At 39.8% G+C, this 12,503-nt stretch overlaps 2 gene segments (V, D, J or C); both read right to left on the reverse strand.

The window, feature by feature from the left end:
• Positions 1 to 1,757: 1,757 nt before the first annotated feature.
• On the reverse strand, positions 1,758 to 2,239 carry LOC307041235 (Ig kappa-b4 chain C region-like). The segment is given in 2 exons: positions 2,236 to 2,239; positions 1,758 to 2,089 (listed from the first exon to the last, which is right to left on the reverse strand).
• A 9,403-nt stretch (positions 2,240 to 11,642) lies between these two features.
• On the reverse strand, positions 11,643 to 12,121 carry LOC307041236 (Ig kappa-b4 chain C region-like). The segment is given in 2 exons: positions 12,118 to 12,121; positions 11,643 to 11,971 (listed from the first exon to the last, which is right to left on the reverse strand).
• Between the last annotated feature and the right edge of the window lie 382 nt (positions 12,122 to 12,503).

The following is a 12,503-nucleotide window of genomic DNA, read 5'->3' on the forward strand; positions in this document are numbered from 1 at the left end:
ACATGACCCAGTGGTCTAGTTAATAAAAATAATATTATCAAACATAATATTAAAATGAACTCTTATTTTGAAAATACAGCTTCCTGTGTTCGAATGAGCTGCTCCGACCCTCGGTCCTGACGGACTCCAAAAGTCCGACATTATATAATCCAACAAATAAATAAACACAAGGATAATTGTGTCTTATTGTTGAGTAAATAACAGTGTGGTTTAGAAAAGAATACAAAATTAGGAGGAAAAAACGATGTAACAAAACAGATTTCAGTTTTCTGAGCTCCTACTCTCCCCCTAACTGACGGATACAAAAGTCAGACATTATTCAATTATAATAAAGAAGTAAACACAATAAGTATGGCTCGATATTGAGTTAGAAAAAGGTTGATAAACGCTGTGAGAATGGATCTGTGGAGAGCATTTATCCACGATCCCAACTCGTCTATTAGAAGCGTTCAGGGAGCTCTATGCAAGTCAATGGGACTCCCTGATAGTTGAAACTCCACGCTAAAGGGCCCCCCTTGTGTTGGAAAGTGACGACAGGGACCCTGACACAACGTCAACATAGGCCGAGTTGGGAGTGAGAATGTGTTGCATCGACATGTAAAAAGAAATTATCTTCTGAAGCTGAAACTATAAACATGGATCTTTCTCACAGAGCCAGCCTGCTCCACTCGGGGGGAAAGAAAACATGTCAATGAAAACAAAATGCATTTATATTTGTACCTTCTCTTTACTCATGCAACAACAAATTAGAAATATTTGTATTAATGTGTGTTGTATTAGCTGTATTTGATTTATTTACACAATGATGTGATTTTCTCACGATAAATACAATTGTATTTATTTTAAAATGTGTTTTCATACAATCATACGTAATGGGATTCATGTGGATTCATGTGTGAGCAATGATAAGTTTCAATTTACGTTTATATTTCAATTCCAACCTAATGAATAATATATTTGTCACTGTGGTCCAGGTTCATAAAGCATAAAACAACACCATAAAACCACTCTTCATGAACTCGGTGACGGTTCCCTCAGAGGTCATGGAGTAGTGGTTAGGAAAAGACGTTAGGAGCTGAGTTTTGGACAATTCCACTGCGACCCAAAAATCACAATGTTTATATTCTGCTAAAAAGCAGCAGGAGACAGAGACTGTAGTACGCTCACTTTCTTTGTTGGAGTTGGACTGTGTGCATTAAATCATATTTAAGGTCAATCTCAATTCAGATTCATGTTAAATAACTTGATGATGAGGATATCCTGCTTTTGATTTCTCATCCTGGATTTCTTATTCTAATTCCCATTTTTTTTTATCAGATGTTCAGAATATATTCAAGGTAAAGTTAAATAACAAATGAACATTTACTTTAACATCAGTGATAAGAGAGCTGTGTGGTTTACCATTGAAATGTTTAGAATATTCTGATTGGTATTCATTTTGATTAACAAAAATAAAACTAGGAGGAATCCAGAAGTATATCCAAAACCTTAATATCATTAAAAAGTAGTATGTGAAATATTGACTTGTTAATTTTGTGACTTTTGTGAATGAATGTGAATAAGGTTCCTTTCATATATAATATCTCAGAGAAAGGGAATCCAAACACATTTTATAATACACACATTCATCTTTATTGTTTTAAAATGTTGAAACCATCGACACAAGCAGAAACAGGTTGATGTTGAAACATGTCCTGAGAGCCAGAGAGCAGACTGAGAGCAGTGTGAGAGAGAAAGCAGAGTCCCAGTGAGTCAGCTCAGGACTGGGAACACTGCTCTCTCCTCAGTGTCTCTGAGAGCGGAGTCTGGGAGCCCTGGGTGGCCTCACAGGTCACAGAGACCACCTTCCTCCACTGGTCAGCAGGGAGCCTCAGGGTGCTGCTCCAGCTGTAGTGGGCGTCCTCCTCCAGCACCCCGGGGCTCCTGCTCTCCTCCCAGCTGCTGCTGCTGCTGCTGCTGCCGTCCACCTTCCAGGCCAGACTCCAGTCTGAGGGGAAGCCCTTGTTGGCCAGGCACATGAGCGTGGCCATCCCCTGCTGCAGCTCTTCTGTGGAGGGGGGCAGCACCGTCAGGGTGGGACGGACATCACCTAGGAGACACCAATCAGATTAGAGGACAGGGAGCGCACAGCTGTCAATCAAGCAGCAGACACTGGGACACCTTTACTGTGAGAGCGTTTCTCCTTTAAGGAGTTTCTGTCAGATGTTGGTTCTGCTCCATCAGTCTCTCACTCACACATTGTTTCACTTCCCTTTAAGAAGCCTCTCATGCAAATCAGCAGAGACACTTCACACAGAGTCACCTGAAATATGTCAGACTACAGTAGAAATAAAGCACAACATTAGGACACATTTTAAGTAGTAGTTATCAAAATCATCCAAAACCTGAACTCTACAAACATTATTAAATTATTTAGTGGATAAATGAACAAATACAGGAAACTGAGCAATCAACTGTGCTTGATGTGAATCTCAATCACTACCCAGTTTTACAAACTATAAAATAATGTCTTAAAGAATTCAACACTATTTAATATCCATCGTTATTTTTACTCCGTTCAACTGTATTTAAAAACTGTATCCATAATTTATTTGAGAACAGAGAGGAGAACCGAGATAGACAATTCAAAATAAGTTAATGAAAAATTAGCAGTTTCATCATTTCACATTTGAAGCTGTTTGAATGACAGCATGTTGGGAATGTATAAAGACATTTCAAGAAAAGCTGCTCCGACTTGGTCTCAATGATGAAGAGAAATAAAGACATGAATACTAATACTATCTAAACATTACAATTAAAATAATATAAATCTATCTCTCAAACACTCTAACACAGAATTTAAAACGTCTCTTAACATCATATTTAGTTTTTGTGCAGAAACTTACTTCCAACATCCAGTCTGGTTCCTCCACCAAAAGTCCACCACAATGATACAAAGTCATTGAGCCGCCGTACAAAAAGCTCTCACTGTAGAGAGACACGGCTCTCTGACTTTGACTCACTGAACTAAACCTACCAGCCCTCCAGAAGCTACTTCACCATTAAAGGTGGAAATAATGAATTATTCTGTGTTCAATGTTTCATAAAAATATTTAAACGTATTTTGCTGGAGTAAAGTTAGCCTCTTGGTTCAGAATATTTGATAAGTATGTATACAATGACATGGAGAGGTAACTATTTCTCGGTACGCTGAATAATAAGTACAACAAAAGAGAAATGGCTCTTATGAATTAACATTTGACTTACTTCCAACATCCAGTCTGGTTCCTCCACCGAACGTGTACCACAGTGATACAAAGTCATTGAGCCGCCGTACAAAAACCTCTCACTGTAGAGAGACACGGCTCTCTGACTTTGACACAAACAAACTCACCAAACACATCCTCAGTTTACCCAGTTGATATAATTACTGCTTCAAATGTTTGAAACAGATTCACACACTATGGAAAAGTATCTACTGTTTCTCTATTGAACCTTTTAAACATTTAAAACAAATCCCTTCAGTTTAAAATGAAGATTCTTGATTTGAAAAACGAATTGTTCAGAAAATATGTTGAGTTTCATGATTTTATCAACTTTTAAACATCAAAGTAATTGATTACTTAAATGAAACAATGAACGTCTAATACAAGCTATACATGTTATACTTCTGAATGTGCATCACTTCCATAAATACATGTTTGCTTTTCCATCAGGATCAATGATAAATCTCCATTTTGTTTTTCCTAGGTGGTATTGATTATTTGGAGTTATGAATTTGAGCTTTTTACTAAAATGAATTACAAGAAAATGTATCCGTTGAACTTAAAGCCTCATACAAGTGAGCGCTGAGCCATTCCTGATCCATCCTCTGACAGAGAGATGGATCCATTGATAAACAGCATCATCAGAGTAATCCAGGTCCCTGTTGGAGTCAGTCAGAGCATTTCCATAGAGAGACACTTTGCATCAGCAGCACCATGCTCCAGTGCTCTGGGACACTTTATAGTCCTGAGAGTTGAGCACTGGATGACTGACAGCTGTCCTTCATGACAACAGAAGCCACAGGAATCCTCCTCATCAAGAACATGACTTTGATCTGCGTCCTCATCTGGACTCTCCTCTGCTGCTGCTTCACAGGTAAAGTCCAGAGAATCAAACTCCTCTCCTCTGTGAACATCCGTGCCTCTGAAATGAAGCGGACAAAACCATGACGCTGCTTTTTGTCTTTGTCTCTGTATCCTCAGAGTCCAGAGGCCAGGTCACAGTGACTCAGTCTGGAGCAGTGAGCTCTGCTGCGGGACGCTCCGTCTCCATCACATGTAAGACCAGTCAGAAGGTTGAGCATGTGAACTATTTTGCCTGGTACCAACAGAAAGATGGAGGAACTCCTAAACTGCTCATTTATTATACTAACACTCGAGTATCAGGGATTTCAGAGCGTTTTACAGGCAGTGGATCAAACTCTGACTTCACTCTGACCATCAGTGGAGTCCAGACTGATGACGCAGCAGTTTACTACTGTCAGAGTACCCATATCATCAACAGTCAGCATGTGTTCACACAGTGAAAAAGCGTCGTACAAAAACCTCCCTCAGTCAGACAGAACAGGAACTGAGCTAAATGCTGCAGCTGGAAGCTACACTTCAATGAGGACACACACACACACACACACACACACACACACACACACACACACACACACACACACACACACACACACACACACACACACACACACACATGAAATGTCCGTCCTCTCCATTAAGCGAGTAACTTTCTTCTTTTTCAAGTAAAGCATTCTGAAATACTTCTCAAGAGAATATAAAGAGAATGAACTCATACACACAGGAACATTGTGAATCTAAATCTATAAAAGCCACACTAAACTCATGGGTGTTCAGCTTATTTTTGAACAGTATTCACTTCTGTCTAACTTGAGTGACTCCCAAAGACCAAAAGTCCCAACTTCAAATAAAGAAGTCCTTTGAAATAACTCTTTCCCCAACAGTAGCAAAAACTACAATAACTGGAGAAATGTTCAAGTCCACAGGAACTGTCAAACTCAAAAAAGGTCTTTTAAAAGCGTGTGAATAATACTAGTACCTGGGACTGCACTTAGACAATGGACTAGAGATGTAACGATATATCGAATATCACAATATTGCGGAAAATAAAAGTCTCAATACCGTTGTGAGACTGACAAAATCTACCGCAATTTTTTTAAATTATTATTATTATTTTTAAATTATTTATATTTTTAAACCTTTATTGAACCAGATGGTCCCATTGAGATCATCAATCTCTTTTTCAAGGGAGACCTGTCCAACATGGCAGCAAGTAGGTTACAACATGAACATAAAACAACAGATAACACAGAAGGACATGGTATCTACAGGGCTACATGTACATACCTAGAGACATTGACAAATACCAACAGTATATTTATATCTCGCCCTGTCAATAAGCCTCACCTTCTTGGCAACAACTGTATTGTTTTTGAAGTGGTGGAGAAACAAAGCACAGTTTGACCCACTGCTGTCCCCCATGGCCAAAGCATATCTCTCTGTCCCAGCAACATCAGTACCAAGCAAGAGAGTTTTTTCCACAGCAGGGGATATTGTTAACGCCCAAACATCCCAGCTTCTACCTGGAAATGTGGACATGCTCATATTCCTAAAAGATAACCTTGATGATGCTGAGTGAGTGAGTTAGAGTTGAGTTACTTGAAAAACTAAAGTGAAACTTGATTTATTCTATTGCAGGGTCTGATAATTATATTGTTGACACTTTAAAATACTACTATCCTACTAAAATGCTGTAGAAATCAGATTTATTATTTAATAAAGAAAAAAAATTCAAGTAAAAAAAAAAAAAAGAAATTCACATTTATCTTTTTTTTCCAATATCGCGGTAAATATCGTACCGTGGACTTTTTATCGCGATATTATCGTACCGTGAGTTTTTGGTATCGTTACATCCCTACAACGGACTGAAGTGGAAGATCAACACTGATGTTGTGTACAAGAAGGGGATATCAATTATCTACAGGGGTCCCTCAGGGCTCTGTTCTCGGTTCCCTCCTCTTCTCTCTGTACACAAACTAGCTGGGATCTGTCATTAGCCCGCATGGTTTTTCACAGCGTTGCTGCGCTGACGACACTCAATTAGTTTGGTCTTTTCGCCGTTCTGAAACCCAGATCGTCGCACGCATGGGCGCGGGAAGGGGGGTGCTGAGGGCGCTGCAGCACCCCCTAGCGGCAGGCAGGCGGTGCGGAGCTCCCCTGTCTGAATTATTATTTGACGGTTATTGCTGCTCCCGCTGTGCATAATCTGTGTAATATGGAGCCAATAAATTCCACATGGTTGGTAAAATAATATTTAACATCTTTGTAGTGTGTGTGCTCGCCAGTGGCGTTGCCTGGCCTGCCCTGAATTTTTTTTCTGTAGCCCCGGACAATTCTACCTCAATAATATAATACATTAGCCGTGCTTTACGTGAACCTCATCAAGACACTATAGAGGACGGCAGGACTGTAATTTCCCGTGTTCAGTGAATGCAACAGAGGCAAGACACCAGACCAATCAGAAAGTTGCATGGAAATAAAAGTGTTCTTGTGTCATTCAAGCTTGGCTCTGTGTGTGTGTGTGTGTGTGTGTGTGTGTGTGTGTGTGTGTGTGTGTGTGTGTGTGTGTGTGTGTGCGTGTGTGTGTGTGTGTGTGTGTGTGTGTGGAAATAGCACATTTAGTGTGTGAGAGAGAGAGAGGGTGAGAGAGGGACCGGTTCCAGCAGGGACCGTGTTGTTAGCATCTGGTTAGCTTGCTGCACTAACAGACATACGGAGCTGTTTGTTCCACAACAAGCTGGAGGAGAGCTCTCCTCTCAGACTGAGAGACTCAGGTGAGCTAAAGGACTCTCTGAGTGTTTCGATAGTTAACTTTAGTCTAAGTTATCTCAGTGGGTCTCAAACGGTTTGGCCACAAATTATTCAAAAGATTATTTCCGCGGCACACCTTCATATGATCATTATAGTTATAAAAGAAACAAGAGAATAAAGGAAAAACAGTTATGAAATACTATATGGCAGTAAAACAAGAATAGAGTTTGAAAGGGGAGTGATTTGTAAAATATCCATAAAGAAAAAGAACATCTGCTTACAGTTGTGTTTCATCTGGGTGTTGAGAGATGTATCCATAGATCTCTTAATGTTGCTCTCAAAGTGCACCAGATTGATGCTTTTAACTTCAATATTTAAAACAAATCTTCCCGGGCGAGCATCCCCCCGGACCCCCCTAGAGGAGGTGAGGTCCGCTCCCCACTCGTAAAAAATAGCACTTTACCCCTGCCTATATGCCGTGAGCTGATTATCGAGCCTTCATTGTAACAGTCGCGGGTGTACTCTGTGTTTGCGTGTGGGGAGTGCTGCAGTAGAACATTCTACTGTAGCGCCCCTGGTGCTCGCGCTTTTGTGCGTGCTCTATCGTGCCCGTAATAGTGTTCTCTGGAGTCCAGAACCTCAGCACCCCCACTCAAAATACCTTCCCGCGCCTCTGGTCGCACGCATCTCTGCTTGTCTAGCAGACATCTCTCGGTGGAGGTCTGCTCACCACCTCAAGCTCAACCTTGACAAGACTGAACTGCTTTTCCTTCCGGGAAAAGATTGTCCCACTCTTGACCTAACAATCAACATCGGCCCCTCTGCTGTTTCCCCGACTCAGACTGCAAGGAATCTGGGTGTGACCCTAGATAACAAACTGTCCTTCACTGCAAACATCGCTGCTACAACCCGCTGCTGCAGATACACTCTTTACAACATCAGGAGGATACGTCCCCAGCTGACCCAGAAAGAGACGCAGGTTCTGGTCCAGGCTCTCGTCATCTCACGCCTAGACTACTGCAACTCCCTCCTGGCTGGTCTACCTGCATGTGCCATCCGACCTCTGCAGCTCATCCAGAATGCAGCGGCTCGTCTGGTCTTCAACCTTCCTAAATGTTCCCACACCACACCGCTCCTCCGCTCCCTTCACTGGCTTCCCAACCCACTCTCATCAGTCTGCGTACAAATGACTAGACTTTACACATTGGAAATAAGTGCAATAGATACGCAGATGTCCGGAATCTGTGTGGTTAATAAAAACATGTTCTTACTCAATACCAAGCCACGATTATTGTTTTTATTTTATATCGTAAAATGTCTGACTTTTTTTGTCTTCCGTGAGGAAAAGAAATGGGGCTCAGAGCCTCAGAATACTGAAATCTGTATTTTTTAAAATATTTTTTTCCTTCTAATTTGTTATTCTTTTCAAAACAACACACTTTTATTTACTCAACAATAACACAACATTATCCTTGTTTTTATTTATTTGTTTAATTCTATAATCTTGGGCTTTTTAGCCGTTCTACAGGAACTGAAATTCAAAATAAAGTCACCGGAAACAGACGTAGATCTAAAAGGGACATTTCGAGCATCATTGCGATACACAGCCACTGAACTGATTACCCAAGATCCTCAGCTTGAAGCTCGGTAATTGGATGTTTTAGCAGCTATGCACGTTGGGATATGGTGTTAATGCGATATGAAATCCGAAAAACATTTCAGAGTTTAGGATGGCCGAAGACACTACACTACCCATAATCCCCAGCTATCGTTTGGTACTACAGTCCCGTTGCTTGACAAACCCTGTGATTACTCTTCAAGCTCTGAGATTGGATGTTGGAGTGACAGTGCGCCAAGGTTATGCCGAGCGTCAAACAGCTCTTTGAAATCAAATGAAACCACGGCAGACTATCCAAAACTGGACTCGAAATTGCTTGTGTCCATAATGGGCAGCATTAATATATACCCACATGACAGCTCATTGTTACTTTGTAATTCTACTCCACTACAATTCAGAGGTTAACCTGGTATTTTTACTCCACTACATTTATTTGAGTTACTTTGAAGATTCTGATTAATGATGTGAAATATAAATAACCCTTGAATCCGACTTTAGTTACACCTGAGTAAAATTCAGGGAAGGTGATTGTCAAGTGCCAACAATCAGGAGAGATATTTGATAGTTGGTGCTTGAGAAGACTAAGACTATCTGCAGATCTTTATAAAGTATATTAATTACTCGTTATTCTCTACTAATAGTTAATTAAAGGCTGTATATAATTGCTATTTTGCACATCCCTTTCAAGATTTCAAGATTTTCTAAGGTTTATTGACATATCATAAACACAACTATGGAGTAGTTATGCAATGAATGAAAAACTTGGGTCACAGGTTCCTCAACAGTGCATTACAAGACATCTATCAATATGTGTGTATACCTCCACCATTAAACTGTCATATTCTGCACATTTCTTATTCTATCTACATAAGAGTATAATTAATGTGTATAATATCAGTTAAAATAAGTGCTTCAACATAGTTAACATTGCAGGAAAGCAATATATTAGACGTTAAGTACTTTGTCAGGCTTAATATTTATCTGTAGAAACCCCCAAAGCTTTTTTCTTAATCAAAAGAAGACCTTAATCTAAAGTATTCTTTAATGTTTGAATAAAGCCTAATTAGTTTGTCTGTTTTGCACATCCTCATATTAATATCTTTGGACATCCGGCACTAAACCATTTTATTGTAGAGATCATTTACAGTATCTTATTGATATTTCATATTCTATATTTCTATCATTGACCTTCTACTTTCCCCCTATGAAAGAATGTACTCTTAATATTTTTAAGTTTTCATCAAATATAACGTATCAATAAAAAAATTAAATAACGTGCTTTAACCGCTAAGCGATTAAAGCACTCAGCAAATGTACTGTTGTTTCCAGTTTAGTTTATGAAGGATGTATTTTGTTATCCACACATATACTGTTTTTACATTTGTAACACCAAACCGACATAAAAATGGTCTTAACAAGACCCAGTGGTCTAGTTAATAAAAATAATATTATCAAACATCATATTAAAATCAACTCTTATTTTGAAAATACAGCTTCCTGTGTTCGAATGAGCTGCTCCGACCCTCGGTCCTGACGGACTCCAAAAGTCCGACATTATACAATCAAACAAATAAATAAACACAAGGATAATTGTGTCTTACTGTTGAGTAAATAACAGTGTGGTTTAGAAAAGAATACACAATTAGGAGGAAAAACGATGTAACAATACAGAGTTCAGTTTTCTGAGCTCCTACTCTCCTCATAACTGACGGCAACAAAAATCCGACATTATTAAATTATAATAAAGAAGTAAAAACAATAAGTATGGCTTGATATTGAGTTAGAAAAAGGTTGATAAACGCTGTGAGAATGGATCTGCGGAGAGCATTTCTCCGCGATCCCAACTCGTCTATTACCAGCGTTCAGGGAGCTCTATGCAAGTCAATGGGACTCCCTGATAGTTGAAACTCCACGCTAAAGGCCCCCCTTGTGTTGGAAAGAGACGACAGGGACCCTGACATAACGTCAACATAGGCCGAGTTGGGAGTGAGAATGTGTTGCATCGACATGTAAAAAGACATTATCTTCTGAAGCTGAAACTATAAACATGGATCTTTCTCACAGAGCCAGCCTGCTCCACTCGGGGGGAAAGAAAACATGTCAATGAAAACAAAATGCATTTATATTTGTACCTTCTCTTTACGCATGCAACAAGAAATTAGAAATATTTGTATTCATGTGTGTTGTATTAGCTGTATTTGATTTATTTACACAATGATGTGATTTTCTCACGATAAATACAATTGTATTTATTTTACAATGTGTTTTCATACAATCATACGTAATGGGATTCATGTGGATTAATGTGTGAGCAATGATAAGTTTCAATTTACGTTTATATTTCAATTCCAACCTAATGAATAATATATGTGTCACTGTGGTCCAGGTTCATAAAGCATAAAACAACACCATAAAACCACTCTTCATGAACTCGGTGACGGTTCCCTCAGAGGTCATGGAGTAGTGGTTAGGAAAAGACGTTAGGAGCTGATTTTTGGACAATTCCACTGCAACCCAAAAATCACAATGTTTATATTCTGCTAAAAAGCAGCAGGAGACAGAGACTGTAGTACGCTCACTTTCTTTGGTGGAGTTGCACTGTGTGCATTAAATCATATTTAAGGTCAATCTCAATTCAGATTCATGTTAAATAACTTGATGATGAGGATATCCTGCTTTTGATTTCTCATCCTGGATTTTTATTCTAATTCACATTTTTTTTATCAGATGTTCAGAATATATTCAAGGTAAAGTTTAATAACAAATGAACATTTACTTTAACATCAGTGATAAGAGAGCTGTGTGGTTTACCATTGAAATGTTTAGAATATTCTGATTGGTATCTATTTTGATTAACAAAAATAAATCTAGGAGGAATCCAGAAGTATATCCAAACCCTTAAGACCATTAAAAAGTAATATGTGAAATATTGATTTGTTAATGTTGTGACTTTTGTGAATGAATGTGAATAAGGTTCCTTTCATATATAATATCTCAGAGAAAGAGAATCCAAACACATTTTATAATACACACATTCATCTTTATTGTTTTAAAATGTTGAAACCATCGACACAAGCAGAAACAGGTTGATGTTGAAACATGTCCTGAGAGCCAGAGAGCAGACTGAGAGCAGTGTGAGAGAGAAAGCAGAGTCCCAGTGAGTCAGCTCAGGACTGGGAACACTGCTCTCTCCTCAGTGTCTCTGAGAGCGGAGTCTGGGAGCCCTGGGTGGCCTCACAGGTCACAGAGACCACCTTCCTCCACTGGTCTGCAGAGAGCCTCAGGGTGCTGCTCCAGCTGTAGTGGGCGTCCTCCTCCAGCACCCCGGGGCTCTTGCTCTCCTCCCAGCTGCTGCTGCTGCTGCTGCCGGCCACCTTCCAGGCCAGACTCCAGTCTGAGGGGAAGCCCTTGTTGGCCAGGCACATGAGCGTGGCCTTCCCCTGCTGCAGCTCTTCTGTGGAGGGGGGCAGCACCGTCAGGGTGGGACGGACATCACCTAGGAGACACCAATCAGATTAGAGGACAGGGAGCGCACAGCTGTCAATCAAGCAGCAGACACTGGGACACCTTTACTGTGAGAGCGTTTCTCCTTTAAGGAGTTTCTGTCAGATGTTGGTTCTGCTCCATCAGTCTCTCACTCACACATTGTTTCACTTCCCTTTAAGAAGCCTCTCATGCAAATCAGCACAGAGACACTTCACACAGAGTCACCTGAAATATGTCAGACTACAATAGAAATAAAGCACAACATTAGGACACATTTTAAGTAGTAGTTATCAAAATCATCCAAAACCTGAACTCTACAAACATTATTAAATTATTTAGTGGATAAATGAACAAATACAGGAAACGGGGCAATCAACTGTGCTTGATGTGAATCTCAATCACTACCCAGTTTTACAAACTATAAAATTATGTCTTAAAGAATTCAACACTATTTAATATCCATCGTTATCTTTACTCCGTTCAACTGTATTTAAAAACTGTATCCGTAATTTATTTGAGAACAGAGAGGAGAACCGAGATAG

This window comes from Notothenia rossii (genome assembly GCF_949606895.1).
Source record: "Notothenia rossii genome assembly, chromosome: 5".
Lineage (NCBI taxonomy): Eukaryota > Metazoa > Chordata > Actinopteri > Perciformes > Nototheniidae > Notothenia > Notothenia rossii.